General features: G+C 42.1%; 1 pseudogene across 1 annotated transcript; it reads left to right on the forward strand.

The window, feature by feature from the left end:
- The first annotated feature begins 5,529 nt into the window (after positions 1-5,529).
- On the forward strand, positions 5,530-7,468 carry LOC308514966 (cytoskeleton-associated protein 2-like; annotated as a pseudogene). Its single transcript has one exon. The product of its transcript is annotated as a cytoskeleton-associated protein 2-like (transcript).
- The last annotated feature ends 2,792 nt before the right edge of the window (positions 7,469-10,260 follow it).

Consider the following 10,260-nt stretch of genomic DNA (forward strand, 5'->3'; position numbering starts at 1 on the left):
AATCTTTTTTGAGAGAGCCCAAAGATCTTCACTTTGATCACTGTGAACTGCCGGGAGCCGGTCCATCCTTGCTGTTTCAAGGGACCTGGCATATATGGCATACTGTTCTTAATATGTTTGCTCACCTTCTTGGCACTATGTGTTTTAACCAAGGTCTCCTCTCTGAGAAAGGTTGTTTCCCCAGGTAGGGATTTTCCCCTGAAGTTAGGGAGGGAATAAAACCCTCAACTAAGTGCCAGGCAGGTAATTAATCACTTTAACTATGAACAATCATGCTTAAGCTACATAATCTTTACTCCTTGGAATGGAGATAAGAAACGCCCTAACCTTTGTAATAGAGATTGATAGGATTGAATCAACTGGTATAAATACAGATGTAACAAGACAGCAAGAGACAGAACTTAGAAGACAGAACTTAGAAGACAGGACCTACACAGAACCTAGACACAGAACCTACACAGAACCTAGAGACAGAAGAACTTCGCTGGAGAGAACATGGCAAAAGATCCTGGACAGAAACTGGCAACTGAACCTAGAGACAGAACCTAGCGAGAGAACCTGGCTGAAGACCCTAGAGACAGAACCTGGCTACAGAACCTGGAAGAACATGGCAAGAGAACCTGACTAGAACCTGGTGACTGAACCTGGCTGGAGAACCTGGACAGAACTTGGCTGGAGAACCTAGAGAACCTGGCTGGAGAACCTAGCAAGAGAACATGGACACAGAACCTGGCTGGAGATCCTAACCAGAACTTCGCTGGAGATCCAGACCAGAACTTCGCTGGAGATCCTGGCTAGGCTGCTGATCAACTGAACGCTGTCTCCGTGTCATTCCTTCTTCGCCGACTCCGTCCACACCTTTGGGGACCCCTGGACCTGCTGGGGTTGGACCCCAGCATCGAATGCTTTAAGACAAAAATTTCAATATGTTGGTCTTATAGACTTGGGTTTCAAAATTCACTCATTTATTTTTCCATAGAAATATATAGTGGGAAAATAAAGACATAGGAAACAGTCACTAAGTGTAAGACACTGCACACTGAACAACATAAATAATTCCAAGAGGAAGATGAAATAAACTAGGGTATACTTTAACAGCTTTTAAAATTTTTTCATTTTATTACAAAGTGATAATTCATCCATTAAACAATTAAAAAAAAACTGGAAATAGAAAAAGATCGATCCTAATTATATCATTTAGTAAGTACTGTTAATCTATTTATATAAAAACCCTGGGTATAACGTCATGTCCGAAGCTCGACCAACCTGAAGGAAGTCAGTTCTGCAGGGGTTGTCTTGGAAACGGCTGTACCCTCCCTCAGCTGTTTCCCAGAGGACGAGGTTTCAGGCAGGAACCCACCCTCTGAGTATGGAAGTACTGAGTCCTGGGTTGCCTTGCCAAGGGCTGACCCTCCCCAAGCTGTTTCCTGAGGGAAGAACCCACCCTCTGAGAGCCAGGAGCACCCAGCAGCAGTCAGTCCTGGGTTGCTGAGGAGGAGGCCACAACCTGGTAGAACTCTGGGTCTGGCCCAACAGGGGGCATGGCTGGCCTTCAAACCAGTCCCTGACAGTAGGGAGGAGGCAGCTCCATTCCTCACAGAATCTGCTGTTGGATAGCTTGCTATCAGTGGCCTGCCAGCCAGGAACCCCATTCACCTGCATATCTGCATAAAGTTTTAATACATAATATTAGAGGTCGTGGTGGTACTGTTTTACCCACAGCGTCTACAGGAATTGCTGCAAATTTACTTCTCAGTGGAAGAACCTTTTATTCCCAATATAATTTACCGATTCCATTAAATGAAACTTCAATTTCTAGACTCGATATAAACAGTGAAGTTGCTAAAACTATTAAAAAGGCCCAACTTCTCATTATTGACGAATGCACCATGGCATCCAGTCATGCTATAAACACCATAGACAGATTACTAAGAGAAATTATGAATTTGAATGTTGTATTTGCTGGGAAAGTTCTTCTTGGAGGGGATTTTTGACAATGTCTCAGTATTGTACCACATGCTATGCAATCGGCCATAGTACAAACGAGTTTAAAGTACTGTAATGTTTGGGAATGTTTCAGAAAGTTGTCTCTTACAACAAATATGAGATAAGAGGATTCTGCTTATAGTGAATAGTTAGTAAAACTTGGAGATGGCAAACTTGATAGCAGTTTTCATTTAGGAATGGATATTACTGAAATCCCCTGTGAAATGATTTGTAATGGATCTATTATTGAAGCTACCTTTGGAAATACTATATCTATAGATAATATTAAAAACATATTTAAACATGCAATTCTTTGTCCAAAAAATGAGCAAGTTCAAAAATTAAATGAAGACATTTTGGATATACTCGATGGAGATTTTCACACATATTTGAGTGATGATTCCATTGATTTCACAGATGATGCTGAAAAGGAAAATTTTCCCACCGAATTTCTTAATAGCATTACTCCTTTGGGAATGCCATGTCATAAATTAAAATTGAAAGTGGGTGGAATCATCAAGCTATTGAGAAATCTTAATAGTAAATGGGGTCTTTGTAATGGTACCAGATTTATTATCAAAATATTCCGACCTAACATTATCAAAGCTGAAGTATTAACAGGATCTGCAGAGGGAGAGGTTGTTCTGATTCCAAGAATTGATTTGTCCCCATCTGACACTGTCCTCCCATTTAAATTGATTCAACTACAGTTTCCCTTGATGCCAGCATTTGTGATGACTATTAATAAATCACAAGGACAGCCCTAACCAGTTTGTCTCAGTGGATGGAGCATCGGCCTGAGGACTGAAAGGTCCCAGGTTCAATTCCAGTAAAGGGCATGTACCTTGGTTTCGGGCACATCCCCAGTAAGGAATGTGCAGGAGGCAGCTGATCGATGTTTCTCTCTCATCGATGTTTCTAACTCTCTATCCCTCTCCTCTCCTCTCTGTAAAAAATCAATAAAATATATTAAATAAATAAATAAATAAATCACAAGGACAAACTCTAGACAGAGTAGGCATATCCCTACCTGAACCCATTTTCGCACATGGTCCATTATATGTTGCTTTCTCTCAAGTTTGAAGAGCATGTGACATTAAAGTTAAAATTCTAAGTACTTCAGCACAAGGGAAATTAGTCAAGCACTCTGAAAGTGTTTTCACTCTTAATGTGGTATACAGGGAGATATTAGAATAAGTTTAATTACTTTATCAGTTATTGTTTGCATCACTGTTGTTTTTATATAATGTTTTTGTTGTTTTTATATCCTGTTTGTGTTGTTTTCATATCATGCCTCTGTTGTTGTTATAGCCTTTTGATACTGTTTATTTATTAATAAATTTATATATTATTTTCATATACATTTTACTAATTTCCTTTCATCTCTGACACTTCTATTATAGAGAAAGGGCAAATAGCAATATTAAAATATTTCCACTAATTAATTCTCTTTTAATGTGCATGAATCTCATGCACCGGGCTACTAGTATTTTTATAATTTGTTTTTATGCATGTAATTTTTATATAATTATAATATCACTATAGAAGCAATTTTGAACTTTAAAATCATGATCTTTGGAGAGTTGGTGGAAACTCTTTAGTTTGGTGGAACTTAAGCCTGATTCTCTAGAACTTTAATATGTGTGCCTTGGCTTTCCTTTGTGGACCTTAAATATAATTCCTTTGACTTTAAAAAAATAACATATAGGTTGAGTTTAGGTAATCTTTCAAACCACACCAAATTGGATTTAAAAATTAGACTTTTGTAAGTAAAATGGCCAAATTGCAAAATTAGATTAGAGATTAATAGCTGGACACCTAAATGGTCAGAACCTATTGCTGTGGCCATTGGCCTTAACAGCGCACCCACAGCCTCAACCATCACTAAATAATTAGTGACTTTTTGTGTAATGACCACCTTCCTTATTAGACTGTAAGCTCTGAAAGGCCAAGGCGCAGGGTCCATGTGGTCCACAGCAATAAGTGCCCAGCTTATTGTCTGGTGCAGGCTTGGTTCTTAGTGAATATAATTTGAATAAATGAATGAATGGTTCCTTCACTGGGAGGTTTGGGGTTGGCCCATGCATCCATCCACTCATTCATTCATCCATTGCTAAACACCTTATGGAAAAGCTGCCGTGTGCCAGGCACTGGGCTGAGCATCAGAGACACAATTCAGGAGATGTGGCCTGGCCTGTGGGAGGAGCGGCTGTTTGGTGGAGAAATCATTGGTCTCTTACCTGTTGTTCTAATATGGAAACTTCCTTTATGTTAAAGTATTGCTCCTTTAAAATCACAAATATAATGAGAGGTGGACTTGTCACAATTTGGGGCTTGGATGAACTAGTTTCTCCTGTTTGGAGGGGAGGCGGAGAAGGCAGGCATCTGGCTAAGGAAGGTGCTCTCTCAGGAAATCATTTCCTCCCTCCCCTTTAGTAAGAGGCCCTGGGCCACGGGGAGGCAGCAGTGTAACAGCAAACATGCCCACCTGGCTGAGTGTCACCACCTAGCCATGCAGCATCAGCCAGCCCTCTGAGCCTCAGATGACTTACCTGCCTGAAGGTGATACAGGCCAAATGTGGCTTCAGGTATGGAAGGGCCTTGTGAGCCAGAAGGCCCAAGCTCTCCCCGCTCTCCATCATGCTCTCCTCTCCTGTGCAGCTTCTCCCTAAGAAGCCCTTGCAGCCTTTTGCACCTGGGCCCCGGGGCTGATGTTGAGTTCCAGCTGCCCCAGGCAGGAAGGGGAAAGGTCAGACCTGTGCAGAGAGGCAGGGCTTGGAGCAAACTCCACTTTACTGTCACACAGCAGCCCTAGGGCAGCCCCCTGGTGTCCTGCAGCTCACTACCCGGGAACTGCACCCCTGTACCAGATAGCCCTGACCCTCGGGGCACTGAGTCTCCTAGGAGGCTGACCACAGAGATCAGCCTGCTCCATCCTGTCATCAAGATCTCATTCTCAGCCACATTTTTGTCCCATGGGCATGATGACAGGGCAATTTTCCCTCCTTTCCTGACTCACCTGAAGTTGAGTGCATCAGAGCAATGTTGCAGGTGGGGGCCTAGAGCTGCCCTCGGGCAGGGCGAAAGGTGGAGAAGGGGCTGGAGCAGGGGCCCTCTTCTGCATCTCCCTCCAGAGAACCCCTGGCTTCTATCTCATTCCCATTTCTCATGCTGTCTCCCAAGGAGGTAAACTGTGATGAGAAGAAGCACACAATAAGCACGAGGCCAGTGGCTCCCTCAGCTGCTCTCACCGGGAAGCTGTCTCTCAGACCTCAGGGGAGGAAGGGGAGGCGAGGAAAGGTGACCTTCCTGTGCTGCTTTCCAAAAGAAAGCATGCATCTTAGTCCACGTGGTTTCACCTTTAAAAATGGGAGGAAAATTATAGAGCTGGGATGAATGAGGAAATGAGTTCTGTTTGTTGAGAATAAATTTGCACTCAAGGACATAACTGCTCATTTCCATGAAAGTTCTCATTCAGTATGAATTTTACCTGGTATTTTTAAAAGACAAAGTGCTTGACACGTCCTCCTGCTTCGCCCTGCGATGAGCCCCCCAGTGGTTCCAGGCGACCTGCAGCTTCCCCCGAGTCAGAGGGCCCAGTTCGCCTTCAGAGTAGTAGAAACGAGGGAATGATGACATCTGACGGTCTGGTCCAAGAAGAGACAAAAGTTCTGAAACTTAAGACAAAAATGGCTGATAAAGAAAATGTCCATAGACCTACAAGGAGCAAAAATAGTGTAACAATGGGGAAAAAATGTATTCCGTTAAAACCTTCTAATGAATTAACCAGTTCAACTATAGCCACGGACACATATAGCTTGGAGAATAATAATCAAACTCTGCAGTTGTTACCAATTACAAACGATCGCCAAGGTCAACGTAGACATTAAGCCAAGCGTTTCACATTAAAAACAGTAATAAAAAGAAGCAAGTGACTACAGAAAAACCAAAGCAAGATGCTAACGTGCTCAGAAACCTGTGCTTGGATCTTACCGTGGCCAAATTGTTCAGTCTAAGGTTAATTCATTTAGAAAACCTGTACAAGCCAAAGATGAGCATTCTGCAATAACAAAGAAACTTTCAACTCCTATATCTAAGGCCACAAAACCTCAGCCTAGAAACACCTGCAATGTAACAGCAAAAAGTCACAGAGCCTCAAATATAATGACTACGATTAAATTTGTGAGGGCTGCATCTCAGAATGAACAACTTTTATGTCTTCCTATTAGAAGTCACCACAGTAATACTCATAATACCCAGGACTCCCTGAAAAAAGGCATTGCCAATGTTACAGTTCGGAAAGGGTCTCATGAGAAAAAATTACTATAATTAAATACAGTTTTATCTAGTGTCGAAACCATTTCTTCTCAGGAAGTTAAAAGAAATAAGATAGTATCAAGAAGCATCATATCTGAAATGATAGCCAGGCCTGCTTCTACTTCTAATATCAAACAGATAGAAAAGTCAAAAACCATTGACCAGAGCAGGCATACTATAGCAAAAGCAACTATCAACAATAGAAGAGCTCAGCCCAAAGAAACTGTAGAAGAAGAAAGAGCTCACCTGAGTGAGTGGAGAGCTAGCAAAGGAAAAATGTTGAAAAGGCCTCCTAACTCAGCAATAACCCAGCCTGAACCCGAAGGACAGAATGAAAAACCAGTTGGGTCATTTTGGACTACCATGGCGAAGATGAACAAAGATTATTTACTGAAAAAGTAAACAAGACATTTTCTGAATGCCTAAACCTGATTAATGAGGGATGCCCCAAAGAAGAAGAATTAAACACACTGAATGACCTGATTAAAAATATTCCAGATGCCAAAAAACTTGTTAAGTATTGAATATGCCTTGCACGTGTCGAACCACTCACAAGTTCTATTGAAAATATTATCTCAATCTTTGAGAAGGCCATTCTGGCAGGAGCTCAGCCTATTGAAGAAATGTGACATGCAATTGCAGATATTCTAACAATGAAGAGTCAAGAAAAAGTTAAATTTGGAGAAAATCTTGAGGAGGCTTGGGCAACTAAGGAAAAAATCCAAGAAGTCAACATTGAAGATATTAGTGTTAATCGAGAGTCAGGAAAACCTGAAATGGAAAATGAACATCATAGAAATGTGGTGTTTCAAGATTGTAAAAAAGAGCACATACACAAAACAAAAGATCCAACCAATGATGTTAAAACCCCCAACACAGAAACTAGGGAGGGTTGCTTAATTAAATATAATGTGTCTACTACACCATACTTGTGAAGTGTAAAAAAGAAAATGCAGTTTGATGAAATAAATTCTACCTTTAAAGAGCTCAAGTTTCTAACACCAGTTAGACGTTCTCAGCGACTTCAAGACAAGACTTCTAAATTGCCCGATATGTGAAAAGACCATTATCCTTGTGTGTCTTCATTGGAACAGTTAACAGAGTGCGCCCTAATGCAGCACTGTGCCGGATGTATTTGGAGACTGGAACAACAGAAGAGAAATAAAGCTATAAGGATTTTATTATTCCTGGGGTATTTGTTTGTTGTGGCTTCATATGTCTTAGTTCAGGAGTTGGCTAAGTTACCTAAGTATTCATGGCAGTAAACTCTTTTATAATATTCACATAATAGATGTTGCCCTCTGCTTGTCAGAAAACTAGATCCTATATTGTCTATCTCAACAGATTAAGATTTTCTCTAAGGTAGCTAAATTTTGTCAACTAGCTTACTATGTTCTTTTAGTATAATTAATGTCATTCTATTTTCAGTGGTTTTCTAAAATAACTAATACTTAAACTTGTTTTGTAATATAAAAACTTAGCTGTTAAATAATATCCCCTGAAACATGATAGTTATATACAGTAAACAGTTCTCTTCTTCCCACACACATAAATACCATAATAAAATTGTTTATGTCTTTGAACTGATATTTAAATAACATTTATCCTCTACCAGGCCCATGTTTTCATTTTAAAACTGTAATATGAATGTGGTTGAAAATCACGTGCTTGGGCTCATTTATGTTCATATATTCCATTTGTATAACAGTACCTTCCATTGTCTTCTCATGTTCTAGAGAGCAGGATTTTTATTCTTTTTTAAACTGCCTAATATGTAAACAATAAATTAACATATCTACATAAAAAATAAAAAACAAAGTGCTTGAATATTGATTTTCCTGTTCAGATATGAAGCAAATAAGGAAGTTGTCTCTGCTTTTGGCAGATGAGGCAATGGGGGCTACAGAAAAGCCACAGGCCTCCTTATGGGTGAATCTTGAGTCCACCCTGACTTGGTTCTCAAGGGCTGTGGTCAAATGAGCAAGTCTGAGCATAGCAGAATCCCAGTTACACAGTAAGTTCTTAATGAATGCCAGCCGATCAGGTCCCTCCACACTTATAATCTCTCCTGGTTTCCTGTACTTTTCCTTCATAGCATTCATTACAGCCTCCAATTATGTGCATGCTTGTTAATTGTTTAATGTCAGTCCTTCCACCCCCACTTCATAAAGTCAGAGCCCACGTCTGTTTTACTCAACACCTCGCTTGCCAAGCAAAGTGCCTGGCACAATGGACAGCCTTGACAAATAAGTGCTAAATCAATGAACGAAAAACTGGCCTTCCCATAGTAATTCTGCACAATTGTGACTCTTGACCCTGGAATGCTTCTGCCTCAGCTGCTAACCAATTAAATGGGGATAACAATGTGTCCTTTCTCAAAGATCAGTTGCCTCTTTTAAGTTGGGGAATGCTGTTGCTTGGGAAATGTTGATGTTTCCATACAAGTTCCAGGCTGCTGTGTACTTGGGAGCCACAGCCAATTTTTCTTTCCTCACCCATAAATTAATTGGAAGGAGGATGTTATTATTGACAAGACCCAATAAAATGAAAGGAAAATGAGATGAAGTACCTCAGGGGACTGCTGGAGTAAAAGCCCTTTGAGGGTCATCATTTGGTGACCAATCATTTGTCTGAAACCTTGAACTCTTTCCTTGCCACACACTGAGCCACGCCCGTGGGCCCCACTCACAGGCTGTTCTGAATGCAGACCTGGCACACAATGGTCACAAGGACATGGTGTGTGTGCTGCGGGAGGCAGGCCAGGAGCTCAGGGAGAGGCCTTCTGATCTCCAGTGAGTCTTGAAAGACAAGTGCAAATTAGCCAGTGAAAGAAGGTGTTCCAGGTACAGAGCACAGGGTGTGAAAGCCACTGAGGCGTGAGAACTTCCTGCGAGTGTGGAATCCATCTCTGCATGTTTTCTTAGGGTGTGTATGATTGAAAGGCCACTGTTTATTCCCAATCACAGCCTCGGTGCTTGGAGGTGTTTGTTCCAGGTGACAATGGGCTTTCTCACCTTGGAGTGTCTACAAGGCAGTCACCTAGGATGCTTCCGAGAACCCGCACTCCTGGCCAGCTGACCCCAGTGTGGGAGGAGAAGGCATCCCGTTCCCAGCTGTTTCCTATAACAGGGATCCCAAGAGAGTGCTGTGTCTCTATATTTGTGATTCATTTCAGGGTCTTTCCAGTTGTGTTTTTTTTTTTTTTTTTTTTGAAAAGGAAAGACCTCTTGCAAAGCCTTGCCAACAGAGGTGGAAACTGGAGTGGGGTGTCCAGGGAGAGTTGGGGGGACAGAACCTTGGGGATTCCCAGAATCTCAGAATCAAAGGAAGCTGAACACCGACCTCGGTGGAAAAGCCCCATAGGCTGCACACTTGCCCCCAGCTGGCTTGTGGAAGAAAGCGGCCGCAGCCAGTCTGGGCTGGTTACTTCAGGGTGGACCACTGGGCAGCAGGCCTGGGAGAGGCATGCCCTCCATTCAGCCTGTTTCCCCAGCTCAACAGGCTGCCTTGTTTTCCCTCAAGGCTGGTTGGCTATGTTGACACTGGTTTGTCTCCTAAAGTGATGGAAGGGCGGGCTTTTATTCCCAGGTGAATAAAAATAATAAGGCCTGGTTTCCATGAGATCATTTGCTCCCCCCTGGGAGATAAAGCCTCCTTTCTCTCTCAGCCTCACTCAGGCTTGCTGTCTTTTAATCTTCGTCACAATAAACTGATGTGTGGCCCGTTTGTTATTAAGGCTCCTGAGAATTCCCAGTTCCCGTGTCCAGCCCTCACCAGCAGCTCAGGGCTCTGTCCCAGCGAACGGATGTTCTCAATCAGCTAAGGAAAGCAGTTAGTTCAATGACTGAAAACATTTAGACCAACCTAACTTGGGAAAGTGGGCACTTACACTTCCTACCCAGTGGATGGTCTAGTCTAGTCTTCTCGGGATTTAGGATGCAGTGAGAGGTCACTGTT

Source organism: Myotis nattereri (genome assembly GCF_964212035.1).
Source record: "Myotis nattereri genome assembly, chromosome: 3".
NCBI classification, from domain to species: domain Eukaryota; kingdom Metazoa; phylum Chordata; class Mammalia; order Chiroptera; family Vespertilionidae; genus Myotis; species Myotis nattereri.